The sequence below is a fragment of the Kogia breviceps genome, chromosome 1, assembly GCF_026419965.1.
Source record: "Kogia breviceps isolate mKogBre1 chromosome 1, mKogBre1 haplotype 1, whole genome shotgun sequence".
Taxonomy (NCBI): domain Eukaryota; kingdom Metazoa; phylum Chordata; class Mammalia; order Artiodactyla; family Physeteridae; genus Kogia; species Kogia breviceps.
In genome coordinates this window covers 87,583,790-87,609,416 of record NC_081310.1, presented here as the reverse complement: position 1 = coordinate 87,609,416, position 25,627 = coordinate 87,583,790, and positions in this window count along the sequence as shown.

Here is a 25,627-nt window from a genome sequence, read left to right as displayed (position 1 = left end):
AGGACACTGAGTCCCAAGACCCTTCCCCAGAGCAGAGGCAGGGAAAACAGAGGTCCAGGCTGGATTCCCAAGGGGAGGCTAGAAGAGGAACATCTCCTCCCTCCTTGAAGGGCTGAGAAGTGACCGCAAGAACTGCCAGGGGTCTTCTTTTTGAAGGCTCCCTAAACAGGCTCAAAAGCTGTCAGTCCCTGTCAGGACACAGGAATAGGACAGGACAGGATGAAGAGACAGAGCAGAGGCCTTGAAGTCCCCACAGGAGAGTCCGGTCTGTATGGAGGCACCAAATCCCAGAATGTCACACTGGGAGGGGCCTTTGAGGAGATCTGGCCAGACCCCTCCTTCCACGGAGGAGGAGGCTCCCCAGGGGGTGAACTTGTCCTGGTCACACAGGGCAGAGCCACGCCTGGAGCCAGGGCTCCTGTCTCCCAGCCCAGTGCTTCTCCCCTGCAGAAGCCACCCATCACCTCCCCCACCCTGTCCCTGTCCTCCCCAGGAACTCCCCTGCCAGCACTGCTGTCTTATCAAGAGGATCTGACCAGTTCCTGGAGGCTCATCCTCTTGCTTTCCTCTCCTGGGGAAGGGGAAGCAAGAACTTGGGTTTAGCAGGGCAGGGACTTCTGGCCGGCTGAAGGTTAGACAGCAGCCTAACCAGATTCCCCACTTGCTGGAAAGGAGGGAACCAGGGAGAGAAGAGGCTCAGCCCTCAGGCTGCAGGGAGGACCCACCCAGAAGGGGCTGGTGAGCCCAGCTGTGAGGAAGTTAAAAGAAGACAGGGAAAGAGAAGGAAAGCAAAGTGCTCAGATCTACAAAAGATGTTAACCTTCAAAGAGAAAAAAAAAATGTACTAAGGGTGGATGTGGTAGTAAACAAGATTGAGTTTAAAATGTATTTAAATAACATAAAACTAAAAGCTTTCATACATGTTAACACAAAATTTTGTTCATTTTTCTTACCCTATCACCACATGTGCAATCAACAGTAGTTCCCTCTGAACTTGTCCTGGGTCACACAGGACATCAGAGGGCATCAAATCTAGCCTCCATTTCTTTTTGCTGTTTCCATTGTCTGGAGCCCATAAAAGCAGGGACCCTTTCTTCCCCTACTCCTTGCCAACAGACACAGGGACATTCCAGATTCTAGTGGTTTTTCTGCTAATGCAACAGAAATAGCCTCCCCTCCCTGGTAAATGATTCCCTCAATGCAGCCTACCATGCCTGAGCTCAGGGCTCTCAGACTTGTCACCACCAAAAGGCCATTTTGTTTTTTCTGTTCATCCCAGAGCTCTAAACAAAATACACGGTTACCACATTTAAAAATTACAAGACTGTGTTTTTCTCCTTTTGTTCACCAAGGACACCAGAACCTGAACCTAAGGAGCCCTGCTAGTGGTCAACCACTCCCCTCCCTGCCTCACCGCAGCTCCACACAATTCCCTCCCTTCCCAGAAACCCAGGCCACGCACTGAGGAGGAGGCTGTTATATCCCAGAGCCAAGGAGGCCCAGCAGAGGTGGGGGTCTTCTGAGTAGGGCCCCACTCCCTTCCAGCCTGTTCTGCTACAGAGGAAACATCAGAATGGGCAGAGGCACAGAAAAGTAAAAACTTGAGCTCTAGGGGCATTTTACACAATTCTTCCAGGGTGGAGCTGTAAAGCCAGTTCTTAGCTGATCTCTGGCCATCAAGTTAGTTCTAAGGAGACAGCCCGACCACGCTAGAGAAAAGTCCTTCATCTCATCTCCAGCACCTATAGTATGGACTGAGTAAATAACTGTAGAATAAATGCGTAAACAGCCCCGATCTATGATTTGCCTGGCACTGTGTTGGACAGGCCCCATTCCTTACAGTTATGACTACCTTGGTGTTTTCTCACTCCCCAGCCTCAGATCCACCTCTTACTCTTAGCAGCTTCCTCAGGTTAACAGCTCTGCTCCAGGCAGCCCGACCACAAGTGGCAACCTGTGGTCAGGCACAGAAGTCATGCTTTACAGAAAGGCTGGATCAGGTTCCTCCTGGATTCTGTCTCTACCCCATTTAATGAGTCAAGTTTCCTTTCTGACTTTCCACAAACTTCAACTGGTTGATTGCCTACATAAGAAGCTATGAGCAAAGAATAAATTTCTTGTTCAAAGTGTAAACTCCCCACATCCCCAGTGCAAATATTGGCATTTACCTTAGGCTGGGAACCAGTATTCAAGGCCCTATAGCCTCCAGGTTTGACGATATTTACTATTCTCTATGGGTTTACATGCATTATTTTAATTAATCCACAATATACATTGAACTGAAGCCTCAGACTAACCATATTATCTAAGAATTACACACACTTTACTGATAAGCATCTCAGATGTCCATAGGATTAAGTAACTTGTCCAAGTTTACACCTTATAGTAAGTGGCAAGGTACTCATAAGCTGTCAACACCAGCCCAACCATAGACATGCCCAGGAAGGGAAGGAGAGTGGTGATTCTGAGAAACTCAAGTCAGGACTGTGAGAGGCCTGGGGAGAAAGAGGATGGCTGTTTCCTGATATGTGTTGGGGGGCAGCAGGGGTGCGGGGTGGGGCGGGGACTGCAACCCAGGAGGATAAGGGGTAGGATAAGGGGAAGACTTGGAGTAGGTGCTCTGATTTACTGTTTTTTTCATGACCAGTGTGCCCTCGGCAGCCCTCGTCTGGGTTATGAGGAAGAGCAAACAGCTATAGGAGCGGGCTGACAGTGGGCTGATCTCTGAATGTCAGTTCCTCTTTCCCTCAACCTCTAGACCCAACTATTTGCTGTTAAAAATATTTTTAACTTAAAAACTTAGAACAAAATTTCATAAAATAATAATAGGACGATGGGTGGTTTCAATGGGTCATTAAGGGGAGAATATATAAACACTCAACAACTTTAGTTTTAATAAGAAAAAAGAATATAATTCAGCACGTATGCTAAAATGTAAAGTGAAGAAAATGGTGGGGTAGAAGCCTTCAGAAATTCTCTCCTCCATAAAAGCAATGAGAAAATCTGTTAGAGTACTTTTTCAGAACTCTGAAAATTAACCTTGCAGCAACCCAAGGAGAATGTATTCAAGAGAAACAGCTTAAACTCAATAAGAACAGAGAACTCTGTGGTGTTTTAACTTGCCTCAGTCCCACCCCCTACTCTCTACCTCCATTGCAGTTTTGAAAAATAACAGTCTGAATTCATGGTGAAACTAGCAGTCTAACAGCCACTTGAAAGAGCAGAACAGGGCTGGACTTCTTTTATCCTTTTTTTTTTTTTTTTTTTTTTTTTTTCGCGGTACACGGGCTTCTCACTGTTGTGGCCTCTCCCGTTGCGGAGCACACACAGGCTCCGGACGCACAGGCTCAGCGGCCACGGCTCACGGGCCCAGCCGCTCCGCGGCATGTGGGATCTTCCCAGACCGGGGCGCAAACCCATGTCCCCTGCATCTGCAGGCGGACTCTCAATCACTGTGCCACCAGGGAAGCCCTGGACTTCTTTCTAAAGGTTAATGTTCAAAGAACTGTCATTGTTTGCCTCTCTGGTGGCTTCCTGGAAGACCCCATTTGCAATGATGCCTGTATTTTACCGAACTCAGTGCTCTCCCTTTAAAGCAACTGCAAGCAAGTGTTTAACTTTGTGGCTATATGCAGTAGTGGATAATAATTGAAGAAAACAATAGGCTCACCAAAAAGCCTTAAAGGAAAAACTGGGGAATTAGATGTCCATATGGGCTTTTGAAAGCTCTGACGTATTCCCTGGAATCTAGAAGGACCCTGCATTCATAGGGCTGTGTGTATCCCCAGTACCATATTGATGTTTGTGAAAGGTCTGAGAAAACCCTAAGTGCTCATCTCTTGCTGACGCTGAGGATCTGCACAGACAAGCTTTCCTGGCTGACGTACTGTGCGTATTGCTACACATCGATGCCAGGAAGGTTAGGCTATCCTGACTCCATGGTGAGGTGGTACATTTTCTGAACTTTGCCCTGTGTATTTTTCCTTTGGCTAATTTTACTCTGTATCTGTCCCTGTAATAAACTGTAACCTTGAATATAAGAGATTTCAGTGAGTCTGTGAGTCCTGCTGATGAAAAAAAAATTAATCAGAGAGAAATAGAAAATTGTTTTATTTTATTAAAGTGTAATTGATTTACAATGCTGTGTTAATTTCTGCTGTACAGCAAAATGATTCAGTTATACATAGGTATACATTCTTTTTCATATTCTTTTCCATTAGGTTTTATCACAGGATACTGAAAATAGTTTCCTGTGTAGAAAATTTTATGCAAGCCACATTGAGGATTATAACCTGGGAACAGCTTCTCATAAAGCTCCGAGAACTGTTCTGTCCATTAGAGCTCAAAGCACAGTTACACAGGTTTTTGAGACAGAGAGCTGTACATTAAATTATGTCAACAGTTTGCAAAATCCAGATATGTAAGTACAAAGTGATGGGTCATCATGACCTCTTACAAGATCCAGAAGGAATGTCATCTTTTAAGGAGTTGTCTTGGTGTTAGGAGAATGTTACTCTTTATGGCTGAGCAGGTATTTCTGCCAATGGGGAGGTTTGGTCAATGCATAATGCAGATACACAATGCATAGTAGAGGGGAAAGAGGAAGCCAAAGGGCAGAGAAAATATTTTATGTTTAAATTTTTCTTGTCTTGCCATAAAATATGGATTTTATTTCACCGTCCTTATAATAAAGGAGTTCTGTGATTACCACAATTTAAAATTTAAAAAAAATTTTAAGGAAAAAAACAGAGTTCTGTGAGTCCTTCTAACAAAGCTATCAAAATTGAGGGTGGCTGGACTTGCAGTTAGTGTCAGAAGTATGAGTGTGTAACAGGGAAGAGCAAAATCTGACTCCATGTTGGATCATTTCTTTGACTTTAACCTTTGCTTTTCATTACTTTTGTTATTATAACCATACAAAATTGTCTGCTTCAGGGAACCCTGCCCCTCTGACTGAACATTAAACTAAAGTGCCTTTGTTCAGCTCACAGGGAGACAATCTGACCCTGTCCACAGGCTATAGAAAAGAAGAAATTACCATATCCTCTCCCCAGGCTGGCCAAGCCAGGCAAAACTAATGGTCTTTTTACTTTACTTCCTCACCTCCTCCCCCTCTCTGCTCTATAAAAGAAACTGGCATCCAGACCCCAGTTAGATGGTTTTTGGGGGACACTAGTCCACCATCTTCTCAGTCTGCTGGTTTTCCGAATAAATTTGCTATTCCTTGCCTCAGCCCCTCATCTCCTGATTTACTTGCCTGTCATGCAGTGAGCAGAGCAGGCTTGCACTCGGTAACAAGTGGTCTTGTGTGCACAGTGCCTCCTAACTTTATAGTGAGCCCAGCTCCTACATTTGGTGTCAGAAGAAGGATTCCCTGCAACAATCCTTGCTCACTGAAACATGCGGTTTGAGAAAAATAAGAACAAGAAGCAGAGGATGAGAAATCTTTGATTCCTATATGTACTCAAGGTCACCCCTAGTATGGAATTACAGCTGTGCTGCAATCACTTATTAGAGATTGAAGTTATCAATTAAATTTAGAAATGATGGATCCAATTCCTGAAGAGTTGGTTTGTTACATGCATAAGAAAATTCAAAGTTACAAGAAAATAGCTAGATATGCAATCCATTGGTAATTGTTATCTGTAATAGCTAAAATAAAAGTTATAGAGAATGTTAGGGTGGCTACTGATGCTGGGCCAAGCTTGAATTCCAACAACTTCAAACCACAGCTGCTAGCCTCAGGGTTGCTACCTAAGAGAAAAGAACAGATAATGAACAGAATTAGACTGATTTACAAGAGATTGGGGAATGGGAAAGGGGAGAATCAAAGGAGTCATCCTAGTAGAGTAGAAATCTATAAATGGTTTTTAAGAAGTGAGATAAATAAAGCAGACATTAATAGTGTCAAAAATGTCTTAATGCAGCTCTCTTGGAAGTTAGGTGGACCAATGGGAACCCCTGCTGGTCCCACAACAATCAGGGGTCTCCAAAAATCTGCTTTACTCACTCTAGTTTGGAGAAATTTAAAAAGCTAGAGGGCAAAGTTGAGAATGAGAAATTTAACCTCAAAGCACCTGGGGCAATGATCCTACAGTCTAGTTAAGAGAAGAACTGACCAAAGGAGACCCATGGGCATGTGCACAGGAATTGGTAAAATGGGAGTAGAGAAGAGCTGTTTCTGGGACTCTGACTGGAATTCTCATGAACAGTCTTCCAAAACCTGTTGACGAAGTCCTAACAGGGGCTACAGTTAGATTGGGAGGATATAGGGATGTAACAGGTGATGAGATGAAGGTGAAAGTTTGGATGAAAATTGAAATGTTTGAACAGATTTAATGAAAAGAGGTTTTATCTCCTTTACTTGAATGTATTATGGGGATGAATATTGTGTCTGAGTTGGAAATGATTCCCCTATTAATATTGTAAAATAGAAGACGTGTAAATATACCATTCAGTCAATATTGATAGAACATGCTAACTGAGAAGCAATAAGATTGCCTGAGCCCACAAGTCATTAATTTGAAATAGTATAGAATATCTGGTTGGCAAAAAGAGATTAGCACTTTAATTAACACTCTATTGGTATCTAGCTGGGGTGATAGTACAGATGTACTTTACGTACAATAGCCCTATATTGAGGAAAGACTGGGGGCTTATGACAAAAGCCAGTGGGTACTACCTAGCAGTAACTGCTGACCGCTGGCATTTCAGACCAGAAGTTTTAGAGGAAAGTATTTGGGAGACAACAAACTTGCTACTGGATGCTAATTAAGATTAGTCTTATGACTGGAGGATGTAAAATTATACTGAAATACCCAAAATGTCTTGAGTGATGTCAGAGAAATGTTCTAATGGGGAGGACAGTGCCAAGAAGAGTTCCATAATAAAATGGAAATGATTTATATAGGAATATGCTACTGGGGCAGTGCAAGGAGAATTCAGGAGCAGGGGTGCTCTTTTCCCCAGGGGTCAACTTTGGAAATACCTGAGGAGTTGCTATATCCTACAGCCACTTGGGCCACTTGGGAAGTGGCTTATGAACAACTCTCTATTGACCAACAAAGATTTGCTTGCTGTATGGAAGGCAGCTGCACGATGAATAAATGACATCTTGCTTGGAAAGGCAACAGCTTGATTAAAGAAAGTAAAAATAAAATGGCTCATGCTGATTAATGTTAATTGCATGCTGTTTGCCCCATGTTTGAATTTTTATTGACTCATGGGCAGTGGCCATTGGCCTAGCCATATAATCAAGCAGAAGTGTAATGGAAATGGTCCTAATGTGATATCTTTATGAAATGTGGCCCCACGAAAATGACTATGGGAATATAAGGAGTGAATTAAGGAAGAATTTTTTATTTTCATGCACATCAAAAGAACCCCTTTCCATCAAGGGTGATTGGAACCAGCAAGTATATATATTGGTGCAACTTACTTGAGGTGGCCACCTGGGTCCAAGAAATTAGTGGATATGGAGTTACTACAGAAATGCAGAGATGAGCTGAATCTAGGCATGTTCTCTTATTCCCTCTGAGGCACAAAATGGCAACAAGAACTTTTCCATCTACAAACAAGAAGGATATTCCCCAGGGAGTAGGCCCTTATTTTTCAGGTTGTATATACCACTATACTGAGATATGGTATAACACTGGTTATTAGTCTGCTAGGGCCATCATAAAAAGATACCACAGAATGGGTCACTTAAACAACAGAAATTTTATTTCTCACAGTACTGGAGGCTGAAAGTCCAAGATCAAAGTGATTGAAGGTTTGGTTTCTCCTGAGACCTCTATTCTTGGCTTTCAGAAGACCACCTTCATGCTGTGTCCTCACATGGTCCTTCTCCTGCGCATGCATACATCACTAGTGTCCCCTCCTCTTCTTATAAGGATGCCAGTCATATTGGATTAGGGCCCCGTCTTTATGACCTCATTTAACCTTATTTACCTCTTTAAAGGCTCTGTCTCCAAATATAGTCACATTGGAGTGGCTTCAACATATGAATTTTGGGAAGACACAGTTAAGTCCATAACAACTGTTAATGTTGGTAAGACTCTAATACTGATATTGATGGTCAAGTATATTGGCAATATGAGTTAAAACGACCTCAGCATGATACTAATGGAAAGTGACCGTTATGAGGAAGAACTGTATTTATCTAACTATCAGCTAACTTCTGTGCTAAAACATTCTGCACAAATTTATCATAAGACACAAATAGTGGTAGGCCAAGGGGGAAATGAGTAAGTAAATTAGAACAAAAATATGTTCCAGTACTATTTAGTCTCACCTACTTGGCAACCCTATATTGGTCCAACTCTCCTCCACCTTTGTACCACACTCAAACTGCATGGCAGAATCATCAACCTTCCTTGACAAAGTCATTATAAATTCACAGTATCTAGCCTTAGCCAATCTTTACCACCACCCAGCAATCAGCTGTTGTGCATGATAGCTATTTAAAGATAATAACATAAATTAATAATAGCTAACACTTATTGAATGCTTACCATGTGCCATGTACTGTCTTAATCATTCTGTTACCGAACGCAAGTCTGTGTGCCCAACGCACGGTGAGGTCAAACAATACCAAAATGGAGTTTGGAACAGAGAAAGGTTTATTGCAGGGCCATGCAAGGAGACAGGTGGCTCGTGCCTTAAAAACCCCAAACTTCCTGAAAACTTTCAGCAAAGGAAAGTTTTATAGGAAAGGTGAGAGAGGGGCGTGGTTAGTTGTTGCAAATTCTTGGTGTCAGATCCTTTGTTTTTTTTTTTAACATCTTTATTGGAGTATAATTGCTTTACAATGGTGTGTTAGTTTCTGCCTTATAACAAAGTGAGTCACCTATACCTATACATATATCCCCATATCCCCTCCCTCTTGCATCTCCCTCCCACCCTCCCTATCCCACCCCTCTAGATGGTCACAAAGCACCAAGCTGATCTCCCAGTGCTATGTGGCTGCTTCCCACTAGCTATCTATTTTACATTTGGTAGTGTATATAAGTCCATACCACTCTCTCACTTCATCCCAGCTTACCCTTCCCCCTCCCTGTGTCCTCAAGTCCATTCTCTATGTCTGCGTCTTTATTCCTGTCCTGTCCCAAGGTTCTTCAGAACCATTTTTTTCTTTTTTTTTTTTTAGATTCCATATATATGTGTATACTATGTATACAAATATACTGTATTTGTTTTTCTCTTTCTGACTTACTTTCACTCTGTATGACAGACTCTAGGTCCATCCACCTCACTACAAATAGTTCAATTTCGTTTCTTTTTAAGGCTGAGTAATATTCCATTGTATATATGTGCCACATCTTCTTTATCCATTCATCTGTCGATGGACACTTAGGTTGCTTCCATGTCCTGGCTATTGTAAATAGAGCTGCAATGAACATTGTGGTCCATGACTCTTTTTTTTTTTTTTTTTTTTTTTTTTGTGATACACGGGCCTCTCACTGTTGTGGCCTCTCCCTTTGCGGAGCGCAGGCTCCGGATGCACAGGCTCAGTGTCCATGGCTCACAGGCCCAGCCGCTCCGCGGTATGTGGGATCTTCCCAGACCGGGGCACGAACCCGTGTCTCCTGCATCAGCAGGCGGACTCTCAACCACCGCGCCACCAGGGAAGCCCCATGACTCTTTTTGAATTATGGTTTTCTCAAGGTATATGCCCAGTGGTGGGATTGCTGGGTTGTATGGTAGTTCTATATTTAATATTTTAAGTAACCTCCATACTGTTCTTCATAGTGTCTGTATCAATTTACATTCCCACCAACAGGGCAAGAAGGTTCCCTTTTCTCCACACCCTCTCCAGCATTTATCATTTGTAGATTTTTTGATGATGGCCATTCTGACTGGTGTGAGGGGATACCTCATTGTAGTTTTGATTTGTATTTCTCTAATGATTAGTGATGTTGAGCGTTCTTTCATGTGTTTGTTGGCAATCTGTATATCTTCTTTGGAGAAATGTCTATTTAGGTCTTCTGCCCATTTGGGGATTGGGGTGGGGTTTTTTTTGATATTGAGCTTCATGAGCTGCTTGTAAATTTTGGAATGAAGCAACTGACAAAAGATCCTTTGTTCTTGAGGTCAGGTCGCAACGTTCCTATAAATCTCCACCAGACAAATGTTATTCTCTGTTCTGACAAGAAAGGGCAGGTCCCAAGGCACAACTTTCACCCTCCGAAGTCCAGGTCCTGGCTAAGAGGAGGGGGTCCCTGCGGGGGTCAGTTACCCTGCCGGGAGCATTGGTGCAACACCCAGTCTTACTGCCAGTGTCCAGGCCCGGCTGAAGGGGCAGATCTCATCTGGCAGTGCCCTCAGGGCCAGGTCCCCAGACCCTGCCCAGATGTCATCACTGAGGGAGCCAGGGGCCCAGGACCCAACTGGCCTTCAGGCTCCTCAGGCCACCCAAACGGCGGGGCCGGGCCTCGAGGACAGCGACCCATGCAGACTGCCATTGCCATTAGGTTTGCAGAGACGTGGTTGGGAGAGAGGTTCACTGCCGCCTCAAGGCCTGGGCCCAGCCAGTGGGCGGCCATGGAGAGGGCGTGATCTCTTCAGGACACAGCCTTCAGCCTGTCCCCAGGCCCCACAGCTCACCTGCCAGCCCTCCTGTCCCTGAGGGCCCCCGGGAGAAGGCCACATCTGCCTTTTACCTCACTCTCCACTGGAGGACCACCACCCTGCCCTTAGCCAAGAGTGCCCTCTCACCACCGCTCTAACCTTCTGGCTCTCGGTCTGCTGATAATGGTTGCCTGGTAATGGCTCACAGCAACGGACCACGTGCCAAGGGTTGCGCACTGCCCAGCTCCACCCCAGGATCCCAGGCAGGCTCAGGGGTTCCGGTCTCCCCGTGGGGGAGGGGGGCGGGGTGCCTCGGGGCCTCCCGAGCGCCCACTCTATTACAGTTCTCCATGCTTTAAATTCGTTTAATCCTCATAAACACTCTGTGAGCTAGACATCATTATCCTCATTTCACAGATTAGTAAAAGGAGACGCAGAAAAACTAAATCATGTGATCAAGTCGCATAGCTGGGAAGTATCAGAGCCAGGATTCAAATCCAGGTAATTGTGGTCCAGAACCCACCTTTTCATCACACTGCTGACTTTTCCTCATAGCCTTCCAAACCTCCATTCTACCTTATCACCCTTGGGAAATGAAAGAGCCTCCTATTTCTCAGGAAACAAAAATAGAAGTCAGAAAGTGATGCCTTCTGCAACCATGTACTTGAAGCCACAAAGGATGAAACTTTGTTCTGTTGGCTTAGGATGTAAAAGATATATGCTTGATCTCTCCATTGAATTATAGAAGGGCCAGATGAGGTGCCACTTCCCAAAACCTCAACTCAGAAGTTTCAATTAATGTTTTATACTCTTGTAAATAACATTTCCCCCAAATTTTAAAGACAATAAAATAGTTTCTTTGCAAAAAGAAAGAAAGAAAAAAAGCGATGCCTTCAAGTTCCTATCACTTAAATTTTTTTTTTTTTTTTTTTTTTTTTTCGATACGCGGGCCTCTCACTGTTGTGGCCTCTCCCATTGCGGAGCACAGGTTCCGGACGCTCAGGCTCAGCGGCCATGGCTCATGGACCCAGCCGCTCCGCGGCATGTGGGATCCTCCCAGACCGGGGGCATGAACCCATGTCCCCTGCATCGGCAGGCGGACTCCCAACCACTGCGCCACCAGGGAAGCCCTGTCACTTAACTTTTAACTGACCTACATTTATTTACATCTGTTCTAACTTTCTCTTCTGTCCCCACAAAAGACACTGAGCTCCTAGAGTGTCTAAAGTTGTTGCTATCACCTATGCTTTAACACCTCCTTCTCCCCCCTTTTCAGGAAATTTACTGTCTAATGTACCTTCTCTTTCTCTGGAATATTTTGCTGAACCTGCTCCCTCCTTTCCTGTAGCCCTTAATCACTCTCGGTACTCTCCCTTCTTAACACCCCCTTAAACTCAGACCTCCAACTGTTGTCCTATTTCTCCCTCTCCCACATCACAGCCACTACTACACTTGCTCCAAGACACTCAGTCCTCGGCCTCCCTTCACCCTGACTCCTTAGAGCGTCATGCGGGGACCAGCAGCTGCTCCAGCATTTGACACTGTTGACTTCCTAAAGTCTCTTCTCCCTTGGTTTCCTTGATATTATGCACCCTAGGTCTCCTCATTCCCCTCTGCCATCCTCCTCAGGCTCCTTTCCTGCTGCTCTTCCTCTAACTCTAATGCTTTCCTCAAATGTTGGTGCTTCCAGTGGTTTTTGTCATAGCCTCCCTTCAACTCGTTTTCATTCCCTTTCTAGGACAGCTGCCCTGTGAGCTCCAAATATCATTCACATGCTGCTAATGCCCAAGTCTGTATCTCCACCCCACACCGTTTGCTTCCAACTATCAGACCAACTCTCTACTAGGTATCTCCACTGGGGCTCATGTTCAACACACCCAATGCCCCATTCATTGTCTTCAACTTCCAACCTAATGCTGGGTTCCCACTCTCAGCCAATGACCCATTCCAGAAACCTGGGCCTTTTCCTTGGCTTCTTCCTCTCCCATTCCCTAGTGCAGTTGATCACGTGTCTGCCATATGTCAGGTCCTGTGCTAAGGACCTCACATGATAATAACAAAATGATGTTATTTTACTGTTATAACCTTCAGAGGTAAGAAAACAATAATTAAATATTAACTGTTTCTTGTCCTTATTGCTAAGGAAATCAAGGAAGAATTCCCCAAGCCATCACACTTTTTCTCAGCTTCCTACCCCACCCCCTCATTTTTTGAATTTCTGGAACAGTGCCCGCCCGCCCCCATCCTCACCCCTCTCTCTGGTTTCAGACCAGAGGACATGCTCCTTATATGTCCTCCAGAGCTCTCTCATCACTCTATATTGCAGTGTGCCAAGTTCCTTTTTTATAACATGAAACTTGGTGAGAAAGAGGATGTATTGTTCTTCTCCCACAGGAAATGAAAGCAGAAACAATCGTTATCTCTGTAATCTGGCAATAAATGTGTGTTTTGTTTCATGGGAAAAGGTAGAGTAATTTCAGCTGGTTTACCTGGGCCTATGAAAAATATTGTAAGGTTATCTTTTCTCATACAACATATTCTCTCTCCTTCTTTTTCCTATTACCAGCTTTAGCCTCACAGAAACAAAGCAGCCTCCTATTTGCCCAAATCATTAATTCAAACAGGACAAAACCGTGTCTCATATGTCACTCCCTTTAAATTTGCCCTGCTTGGCTGGCAAGCTCCACCTGTAGCAGTTAGATTCACAGAGATCAGAGGAAACTCGCAAAGCTTATCATTACTAAAACCTCAGCTTCTGAAAAGAAACACGCGTGCACACACACACACACACACACACACACACACACACACACCAGTATACAGTCATGCAGTTGTGTGTGAGTTATAACAAAGACTACTCCAAAGACATGCAGATTGCAATTTAAAGGAGGATTCTAAGTATTTGAGAACATCATTATCTTCCAGATGGGAAGGGGAGCCGGGTTGTCTCTGAATTGTGCAGTAACTGTACTGAGCTAAGATCCTTTCCCTACAGGGTCCTAGAAACTCAACCTTGCTGGCAGGCAGAGAGCAGGTAAGAACCATTCCAGGGGACATTGAGATACATTAACTATAGCAGGTGGTGATATTATTATTAACTACACTACACAAAATCTGTGGGAGAAATACCTCAAGTTGAATTAAGTATGATTCATATTTTCAATTTAGACCAACTGGTAAGGGGGATGAATCAGGTACTTCAGGTGAGTACACAGGCCATGATACCTACAAAGCCTAACGGGACTCTATGCACTAGTGCCCTGCCCCACCCTCTAATTCATTTTGTAGAGCTTGACTAGATTAATCTCCATCTCTGAAAATCCCCTTCAAGAACCTCAATGCACCTCCCACAACCTGGTATACAAATTTATTAATCAGGCTTTAGGAAGTGTAATTTTTCCTCCCTATTGCTCTTATATCTGCAACCTTGGTAAGCTCAGTAGCTCTAGGAATCTGTGTGTGTGTGTGTGTGTGTGTGTGTGTGTGTGTGTGTGTGTGTGTGTGTAAATTCCCTGAGATTTTCTGTTTAGAAGAACTTACAGATAATGCCTATAATAAAGACAGGTCTTTTTCCCACTTTTGAATGTATATACCATTTTATTTTTTTTTCTTGTCATTGCACTGACTAGGACTTACAATAGAATGTTGAACAGGAGTGGTGAGAATGGCTATCCTTGTCTTATTCCCAATATTAGGGGAGAAATATTCAATTTTCCACCATTACACATGATATTAACTGCATCTTTTTTTGTATATATGCTTTATTATATCTTTTAATTTCATAGATCACTGCTCCTATTTTTCTTCCTTCCTTCCTTCTGCTTGCTCCAGGTTTACTTTGCTCTTGGTTTACTAGTTCATAAGGTAAAATCTTAAATTATTAATTTGAAACATTTCTTTTTCTGTAATATATGCCTTTATATTACTGCCTTAGCTTCCTCTAACAAATGTTGATATCTGTATTTTCATTTTCATTTGATTTGTGTATTTTCTAATTTCTCTTAAGACTTCCTCTTTGACCTGTGAATTATTAAGTGTTTTGTTTAATTTCTAACTGTTAGGAGATGTTTTCTGTTATCTTTTTGTTATTAAATTCTACTCTAATTCTGTTATGGTTAGAGAATATACTTTGTATTATTTCAAATCTTTTAAATTTGTTGAGATTCGTTTGATGACCCAGGATAGGATATATTTTGATAAATTTTCCATGTGCACTTCAAAACTGTGTAGTCTGGAGCTTCCCTGGTGGCACAGTAGTTAAGAATCCACCTGCCAATGCAAGGGACGTGTGTTCGAGCCCTGGTCCAGGAAGATCTCACGTGCCACGGAGTAACTAAGCCCATTGCGTCACAACTACTGAGCCTGAGATCTAGAGCCTGAGTGCCACAACTACCGAGTCCATGCACCACAACTACTGAAGCCCGTGTGCCTAGAACCCGTGCTCTGCAACAAGAGAAGCCACTGCAATGAGAAGCCTGCGTGCCGCAACGAAGAGTAACCCCTGCTCCCCTCAACTAGACAAAGCCCACGCACGGCAACGAAGACCCAATGCAGACAAAAATAAATTAATTAAATAAATAAATTTTTAAAAATTATTTTGAAAAATGTGTAGTCTGCTACTTTGGGGTTGAATGCGTTATAAGTGTCAGTTAGGTCAAGTTTTTTCAAGGTCATGTTCATTTCCTCTATATTCTTGCTGATTTTCTATCTACCAGTTCCACTACTGGGAGAGGAATTTAACAGTCTCTTATTGTACTAGTGGATTTGTCTATTTCTCCTTTCATTTCTGTTAGTTTTTGCTTCATTTATTTTGGTGCTCTGTTGTTAGGTGCATACATATTTAAGATTCTTATCTCTTCTTGGTGAATTGACCCTTCATCATTATGTAATATCCTTCTTTATCCCTGGTACTTTTCTTTGCTCTGAAGTCTACTTTTTCTGATATAATTGCTTGGAAAGCCATTATAGCTTTCTCTGGATTAGTGTTTGCATGGTGTGTGGTTAATTTTATGAATATCAACATATCTCCTCAAAGTTAAAAGCAAATTTGTTTTACCTTAATGCCCTATCATGAGGAAAGAGACACCATGTTTTCTAGGCCTTTTTGTATTTGGAGGCAAATGCATTACAACCGGGTGTACTATGTTAGTACATTTACCAAGTAATCCATAAGGCAACCATCTTTGAATGGGCCCAGAGAAAGAGAGGATTCTCTAGCCTCTAGCTGGTACAAGCTACAATGTAAGCAGCTCTGCCATTGACCACTGTATGAAGTGATCTTGAGCCATCTAATTACTCTTTGGGGTCTGTGGAAGACCATGACATCAGAAAGCTAAGAGAGGGTCCTCTGAAATTAAGCAGAACCACATCTTCTTTGGAAAGTAACTCCTCTCTCATACAACTTTGTACTTGATATTAAGACTCTCATAGTCTTAATACCTCACCATGGGACACCACAAATGACCATGGAACCTGAGCTGACGATCCCTAACTGGATGGATGGATTTTCAATCCATGTAATCCTACAATCAGGCATGTCCACTAGCATTTCATTATCAAGTGGAAGTTATATACAAGAGTAGGCTCAAGCAGGCCCTGAAGACAAAATTACATTGCATAAGCAGTTCCTTTACAATCCCAGTGCACCTATTCCTGCTGCCAAGACCATCTCTAACATTTGTGGAACCTGGGACAAGAGGACAAATGAACATGCACACAGCATATTTCTACATGTGGTTAATGTTAAATAAGATATGTTTGATTCTCCCACCTTGAAATATTGTCCTGTGAGCATAAATGAATGAGTAAATTCTAACAAATTAATCTGGAAGCTGGAAGCTGGAAGTTAATGTTAACCCCATGGACCCACAGTTCCTTAAGAAACTAGAAACTTTCCTGGAAGGGAAAGGAGGTCTGTGGCCAACACTGGGCTAACATGGGCTTCCTACCTGTTTCAGTTGATGGAACAGAGTTTCCTGAAGACTGACTCTTACAGCTAAGGGAACAGCCATCAAGTAGGCTGTTACCAGAAATAAGAAACATTAGCAAGAAGTGCAGTGCCTATGACTGAAGGCATGCCACAGTGTGGCTTTGGAGGCAGAGAACTGGCAGAGATTAGAGAAAGTTTGCAATATTTAGTATTATATACCATATCTGGGTTTAAAGCTGCAAATGTCTCTTTCTCCATGAAATCAATGCTGACAGTCAGAGAGAATTGCATGTTAGGTTTCTGACCACACATCTCTCAAAAGGAAGAAGCCTCTAAACATGTGTTGAGGTTAGAGAGATTTATTCAGTGAGACAACACAAGTGAGGAGGGCGTTGATTGCTAGACCATGGCATTGCCGGAGAACCTATAATGAAATCTTACAGACGAGGCCTGGACTTCACCAGACGGGCCTCCAAATTATTGTTCTGGGTGGAGCAATTTGAGGAGGAAGAAGAGATAGTGGCTATATTGTCAAATATACCAAAAGACTGGGTTGGATGGGAGACATCGGTTCAGCTTTAGGGGATCCAGAGACCAGTGGAAAGTATCTTGAGTCCCTAAAGTTAGATTTCCACAAAGCCACCTTCTGGGAAGTGGAATAAAGAGGCTCTCACCTCTAGCCACAGAGGAGACCTCAGACCAAATGTGTAAGAAGCATTGTCACATAGAGTGTCCACTAATTAATTTTCATGTGTGTGGTATGGTGGCAAGGAACTATCATACATATGACCACCTGCCCTTAGTACCTAGCAGCCCTAGTGTATGTGGTGCAGATTCAGGTAAATGGAAGCACTGCCTGGATCCCGGGAGGCATAAAATCCTACCCACTTGTTTCAGCTAAGGCAGGAAGTGGTATTTTGTTGAAGACTGCACCAGAAGCAAACCCTACCCTGGGAGTCCAGAAATTAAGATCAAGAAGTGAAGGGAATCAGTGTGATGTGTAGTTTTAGATCTACAGCTGAAACACCTTGGTAGATAAAGTATTCTGCTCCTCTTGTAAGAAGGAGGGCATCCACCAAAGGATGCTCTTTTCCAGTGAGTAGATACCAGGCTGATCCCTGACTCTGAACAGGCAAGATATGTGGCAGATCATCTCTAAACCTGAATGCAGTCAGATCTGATCAAACAACAGTTGCATATTTGCCAGTATGAACCCCCTAAAACATCCTAATGATGCACTGGGACCCATGTCTGGGTTGGATAGAGAAAGCCAGATTTGATGATCTCATGTACCCAAGGAAAGGGCCAGATGCATAAAGGACCATAAAGTTCCAAATCATTAAAAGCACCCACAGAAGAGTTCTTTCACAACCATTATAAAAAGTAAGGAGTGTGATATTACACAGGATGGAAGAGCTCAGTCCCACAAGTAAATGTTGTGATTTGTTTTCTCCTTCCCAACTTGTAAGAGAAAGTTTGCAAGGAGCTATGAATATTTTTTCTGAAAAAATGTAATGAGATGGAGAAAATTTTATTCACCAAAATTCCAGGGGTTGAGGAAGGCAGCATGAGGAAGACTTGAGACAAGCAATTGGAGTGAATAGGCTGGAACCCCCTCTGAGGGAAGAGCCACTTGTCAGGAGAACCTGACTTTGAAAGGAAACAGACAGTGAGGGGAATGCCAACAAGAGTGTAGTTCCTTGTTGACAACCTCCAGATGTTCAGTGAAGTTATTAGGCCAATAAGATGACTAGCTCAAGTGGATAGTTTCAGCGGAATGCAAATAGGGCAGTTCTGAAACATCAGGAGGGATTTAGTAATGGAGAAGGCCCTGGGAGGGGGCTATGAGGATGTAGAGGTCAAATATTACTGAAGACCAAGGAGGGCTTTTGATAGTTCAAGGGTATAAAAGTGAATTTCAGGGGCTTCCCTGGTGGCGCAGTGGTTGAGAATCCACTTGCCAACGCAGGGGACACAGGTTCGAGCCCTGGTCTGGGAAGATCCCACATGCCACGGAGCAACTGGGCCCGTGAGCCACAATTACTGAGCCTGCGCGTCTGGAGCCTGTGCTCCGCAACAAGAGAGGTCGCGATAGTGAGAGGCCCGCACACTGCGATGAAGAGTGGTCCCCACTTGCCACAACTAGAGAAAGCCCTCGCACAGAAACGAAGACCCAACACAGCCATAAATAAATAATTTTTAAAAAAATTTTTAAGTGAATTTCAGACCGTGTTTAAGCAAGTTGACACCTGAGTTATGTAAATGTTCATTCCAAGAGATGCTGGACCAGATGAACTCTGTATCGTTGGGTTATTCAGTGACAAGGGTGTCATTAATCAGTGGTGCCTGTGGGGTTTCTATGTTGGGTAGAAGATCAAAAGGAGATCAAAAGTGTCTCCGTATTCAGGCTGGATGAGTCTGTAACACCGTGAGTCAACCAAGCTTTTGGTAGGGACTCAGCTGATGTTCTTCCTCCTCTCAGACATTTCCACTCCTCCCACCACGGGAGTAACCCCAGACAGAGACCCTCATTATGAGCCAAGTATGGGAATTGAATCAACAGCTTCCCAGAACATCCTAAACAACCACTTCTCTGTCTCTCTCCTCACCCCAGACCTCATGACTCTGATTAGCAAGCGTCTCCCTTGGCCTTTTCTTCCTCGTTAGAATTTTACTGTGTCCAGAAAGAAAACTCAATTTCTCCGTCAGCTGCCATGTCACAGAACTTATCTGTACTGGCTCAATCAACTTTCTACACATCCCTAGTTCTGAACACTCTTTATAAGCCTAGTCTTGTTTTGGGTAGTTAGGAGGAGGGGGTGAAAGATGGCATGGATGGAAGAGTATTTTCTGTGGACAAACCCCTATTTGTAAAAGCCAATAAGTTAACTTGTAAAAAGATGCTCAAATTCACCAGTTACCAGGGAAATAAAAAGTGAAACAAGATACCATTTTTCATATATCAAATTGACAATCAAGATAGTAATAGCCAGTATTGGCAAGGCTATGGGAAAATGGGAACTCTCATACACTGTTTGTGGGAATGTAAACACTCACAGCCTTTTGGGGAAGAAATTTGACAGTATATCAGTACTGTAAATGCACAATGCATTTTGATCTCGAAATTCTACTTCTAGGGAAAAATCTTAACAAGAGCAAAGCCATATAAGTGCTCAAAGAATTATGTTTAAGGGTGTTATGGATGAAACAGCTAGTTGCCTACCTACTTGCTATCCTTTCTAACTATATATTTGGTGGTAGTGATATGCCTAACTAAAAATTGACACTTCACAGACTCCTTTGTAAGACAGAGCAAGGCAATGAAATGTAAGCAGAAGTAACTGGATGGGACTTGAGGAAAAACCTTCTCAGCTTTCTCCTCTTTTCTTCTTTCTAGTGTCTGGAACTTGCACATGGTGGTTAGAGTTCCAGCAGACATTCTGTGACCTTAAGGATGGAAGACACACACCAAGGAATAGAAAAATATAAGAAGCCTGGGAATTTGATGCTTCCTAGAATTACCATTGCTGCTCTGCACTGCTTCCTACAGATTTTTCCTGAACACAGGAGAAAAACAAGCCCACAATTTATGTACCATTATTTACCATTACTATTCACCATGATTAGATCTCTCTCACTAGCAGCCAAATGTATTTCTAACAGACAGAAGTTTGCTGTAACACTGCTTTAAAATAGAGGGAATACTGTAAGCAGTAGAAATGCCCCTCGCTTCCACTTTCCTGGTTTTCTATATCGAATTCCAGTCTCAGTATATGAGAATACTGACATTGAAACTCTTTTATTCTTAAAGCAACTTGAGCTTGGCTGCACTTCAGCACGTTCCTCTCAAGCTGCTAGAGAACCAAACTTGTAATGCAAATATTTTTAAATTTGTGGAAAAGAAGACATAAAGTAAACAAGATTCAGTAGCTATGTAAACTGTACATAAAACCCCAAATTACATCAAAAAAACTAAGAATTGGGAGAAAGAGGAAACATACTCAATTTTCATTGAACATGGGAAAGGAAATAGCATTCTATGTATATCATTGATGATAAGAGGAAAAATAGGTTCAAACTCATTTTTATTCATTTATAGAAAACCACTAGCAAAACTGAAAACAGGATGTTTATCATCAAAATCATTAGAAAGTAGAGAAGGTAAAGAAATAGAGTCTAGGGACTTCCCTGGTGGTCCAGTGGTTAAGACTCTGAGCTTCCACACAAGGAGCACAGTTCAATCCCTGGGCAGGGAAGTTCTGCATGCCACACGGTGTGGCCAAAAAAAAGAAAAAAGAAATGGAGTCTATATTGTGGTCTACAAACTTTATGGCAGGGTTGTGAAAAATAAGTTAAAAGTTTTTAAGTAGGCAATCCCACCATATGTATATTTATTAATTGTGAATTGCATTTTTTAAATCAGACACCAAAAATTAAAATCTATAAAAATATGAGATATCCATATCCATGAAATAAACAGTATTTTAATACTGGCTGTTCATGATGGTTCATACAACATTAGCTAATACCTCAAGACTCAGTATGCATTTAGAGTAAGGTTTATCATTAAAAGTAGTGGAGGCAAATCCATATTTCATAGGGTATTCTTGATTTTTTGTGAGTTTGAATTTTTAATTCAAAAATTAAAGCTAGGGACATTTAGACTATTTACATTATTCTTCTATTTTAAAGCAATGTGACAACAAACATTTGTGTCTGTTAGAAATACACTAGGCAGCTAGTAACAGAGATCTAATCATGGTGAGCTAAACAACTTTGAATTTTGGGTGAGTTTCTTGTCCAGTTTAATTGGGTCATCAGTTTTGCCTCATAAATGTGCTGAACTTAATCAGGTGTAGGAGAGGGTCAGTCTTTTTCTGTCTTTTTCTTGTTCTTTGCCTTACATGTGTTCTCTCCAGTCCACAAATGTCAGGAGAACTTTTTAAGCAACTTGACCACTCTGTGCTGGTTAATTCAGTGATGCCCATGCCGCCTAGAGAGCGATCATCTGAAACTGACCCAACAAATGAGAGTGCCACTCTCAACCTTGGCCTTGGGACTTCACACTTTCTCTTGGGGTAATTCATTTACACACGGCTGACAAACAGACCAAGACAGGGTACCAGGGAAATTTTATTGCACGTTATGAGTGGGACTTTTTTTCTTATCTTAAAAAAATATAGAGACATTCTTCTTATACTTCAGTGGATCATCTCATGTAGCATAATTTGAAGACCACTACTTTATCTAAAAAGTTAACCTTTTTTTCATTTTATTTTAAAATGCACAGAAAAACATACCCAGAGGAACTATACAAAAGTGCTTATGATCAATTAAAAAATGGGCAGAGGAACTGAATAGACATTTTCTAAAGAAGACATACAAATGGCCAACAGGCACATGAAAGATGCTCAACATCCTTAATCATCAGGGCAATGTAATCAAAATTACAATGAGATATCATCTCACACCTGTTAGAATGGCTGTTGTCAAAAAAGACAAGAGACAAGTATTGGTGAGGCTGTGGGGGAAAGGAAACCCTTGTCCACTGCTAGTGAGGATGTAAATTGGTACAGCCGCTAGTGGTTCCTCATAATATTTAAAATAGAACTACTATATGATCCAGCAATTCCACTTCTGGGTATACATCTGAAGGAAATGAAATCAGGATCTCAAAGACATATCTGACCCAGCACCTCACCCCACTCCATGTTCATTTCAGTCAAGACAAGAAACACCTAAGTGTCCATCAGTGGATGAATGGATAAAGAAAATATTCTGCCATAAAAAGAAGGAAGTTTTGCCTTTTGTGACAACATGGATGGACCGTGAGGGACACACATTAGGGGAAATAAGTCAGACAGAGAAAGGTAAGTACTGCATCATCTCACTTATACATAGGATCTGAAAAAGCTGAACTCATAGAAAGAGAGAGTAGAATGGTCATTTCCAGGGCTGGGAGTTGGGGAGATGTTGGTCAAAAAGTACAAACTTCAGGTGATAGGATGAATAAATTCTGGGGATCTATTACACAGCAGGGTGACTATAATTAACAATACTGTATTATATACTTGAAACTTGTCAAGAGAATAGATCCTAAATGTTACCATCACACACACACAGAGTCACTATGTGAGGGGAGGGAGATGTTAATTATCCTCATTGTGGTAATCATTTTGCAATACATACATGTATCAAATCATCATGTCATGCACTTTAAACTTACGTATGTTATGTGTCAATAATGTCTCAATAACCTGGAAAAATAGAATGTTTATGATGGTTAGATTTGTGAGGTGTGATAAGTGATTTTTTATTCCTCTGTACCATTTTCTATGTTTTCCAAATTTTGTATAGTTAACATGGATTATTCTCATCAGAAAAGAAACCTCTTGTTTTTAAAAAATTGTCCTTTGACTCATCAGGCAAGGAGAGACTCTAGCTGTGCTGAGAGGATTTGAGAGGACAGTGGGTGCTGGGAGGGGCGGGGAGCGGGGCAGAGGATGAGCCCAGGTCTAACGCAGTCACCAGGCAGTCACGGACTGCTTATGCAGCCGCTGGTTTCCCACCCAGACCCTGATGCTCCAAATCAGCCTCGTTCTCGTTGAGTAACAGGACAGGTGGGGCTGCTCCTGGAACGACGCAGCTGTGGTAGGAGGCTGGGGAGACAGGCGGGAAGCTGGGGCTTGCATGGTATCAACATCCTATTCCTCAAGCTTCTTTGAAGGTTGAGGGGGGAGGAAAGAGGACTAGGGCCTTTCCGAGATGACGGCAAGCTCCTCAGGACTGGAAAATCACTGTCAAACCTTTACCTCAGGGCTTCCCTGGTGGCGCAGTGGTTGAGAGTCCGCCTGCCGATGCAGGGGTCACGGGTTCGTGCCCTGGTCCGGGAAGATCCCACATGCCGCGGAGCGACTAAGCCCGTGAGCCATGGCCGCTGGGCCTGCGCGTCCGGAGCCTGTGCTCCGCAACGGGAGAGGCCACAGCGGTGAGAGGCCCGCATACCACAAAAAAAAAAAAAAAAAAAAAACCTTTACCTCAGAAGGCAGATATTTGCCCAGCTTTATTGTATTGGGCTGCCGCTGCTGAAATGGTTAGAGCGGTGTCTCATTTTCCAGCTTCCTGTTAGGCAGGAAAACCTCCACAATCTTGAGGCCCTTCTCTCCAGCCCCTACCCATCCCCCAGCCTGCTTCCTTCCTCTCCTCCCAGGCTGGGGAGGGCATGTGGGGTGAGGGGCCGGCACAGCTTGCCATTGCCCCATCATTCCGGGACAGCTGAGCTGTGGTACCATTCGCAGAGGTGGGGAGGCAGGGGAAGTGGGACCCCGGCCTCTCATCTGCCGGTGACCTTTATGTGTGGTTACGGTTGTTTCCAGCTCCTCATGGGGGGCGGGGGTAATGCTGCAGGTGCTGCCTTGTGTGTGACTTGTGAGCTGCCTCCCCTGCCCTTGCAAAGAGGGGCTGAGCTCTGCAGTCAGACCCACTGGGTCACAAATTCTGGTCCTGCCCCATATTGGCCATAAAATCTTGGACAAACATATACCCTGGGACAAGTGGTTTTACCTTTCTGAGCTTCAACTTCCTCACGTGTAAAATGGATAGAATAACACCTAACCTGAGGTGTCATTTGGGAGATTAAATGAAACAGAGCACGTGCATCCCTATGTCAGAGCAATGTCTGACATAGCGACGCCGAGTACTCATGTACCTAATGCGGTACTTTTCTATCTTGATGAAAGATTTGCAAATAGACACCGTGAAAGACAAAAAATTATTGTTTCCTTGTTTTATAATTGACGGTTTTATCATGATCTAACAGTTTATAAAAGAGAAAAGGTTTTCCTCTGGGAATCAAGGGGATTGCAGCAGCCCAGAGATTGCACAGTCTCTTAAACTCGCCATCCACCTCCACCTCCTACACATGGTGAATATTGTGAGAACCTTTAAAAAAAGTCAGTTTCCCCTTACCAATCAATAAGAGAAATACTACCACGGTTGTTGATGAGTGAGCAGAGAGTATGAATAGATGAAGTATAAAGAAAAAATAGATAAGATAAATAAGCATGAAAGATAATGGTCTTCACAGGTAATCAAACAAATGCAAATTAAGAAGACATCATATTTTGCCTATCAAATTAACACAGGCGTTTTTCTTTAATGAGGCTACTTGGATGACAATGGAACAGTGTGACAGGAGCTCTCATATATTATGGTCAGTTTTTTAAATAAGTATAAAGCTTCTCTGTAGTCCATCTTATGTGTCAGAAACATTTAAACATTTTAAACGTTCATACCTTTTCCTTGGTAATTTCACTTCTGGGATTTACCCCAAAGAAAAAAACCTTCATGCAGAAGAATCTTATGCACGAAGACATTCTTTTTTGTTTACTTATAATAGTGAGGAAATTGGAACCAAACAAGAGGGTAAATTACACATGGGCAAGTTACAACACGAAGGTGGTGACAATGACCGCTAATAGGTAGGCAGAGTTGTCTGGGTGAGTGAGAAGATGAAAAGGACTTGGTTAGAAGGAAAGACGAGAATAAATATGTGTTGAGCATCTACCATAGGATTGCTACCATACTAGGAATATTACATACATTATCTCATTTCAGCCTCACACACTAGATGCTTCCTGTGGGGTTTCCTAATGAGGCAGGAAGGGTCAACACAATGGAAGACCTCCTGCTAAACACCAGGCACTGTGACATATGTCGGGAATCTGGCTTTATACATGAGCCCCATTAAGTAGATGACACTACCTTCGTTTTGCATTTGAGGAAACTAAGATTCAAGAGGCTAATTACCTTGCCTGAGGTCTCAGAACTAAGAAGCATCACTAGGCATCTAACAGCTCCAGAACCTTATTATGCCTCAGACTGCAGAGAGGTGGACACAGGCTGCACTGCCTTCACTGTCCTAACCCTCCCCACCCCCACTCCCACACGCAGAACTCTGACCTCTTAATTAAGGGATAGGGGAACCTCTGCTATTTAAAAGAAATCACTCTTCTCTCACTACTTCTGACCCTCCCTTCGTACCCCAGCCTCTAGGAAAATTATCCCATTTACATTTCTAAGTAAGGAAACAGCTGCTCCCTTAATGCCTTCCCCCATCTGAATTCCTTT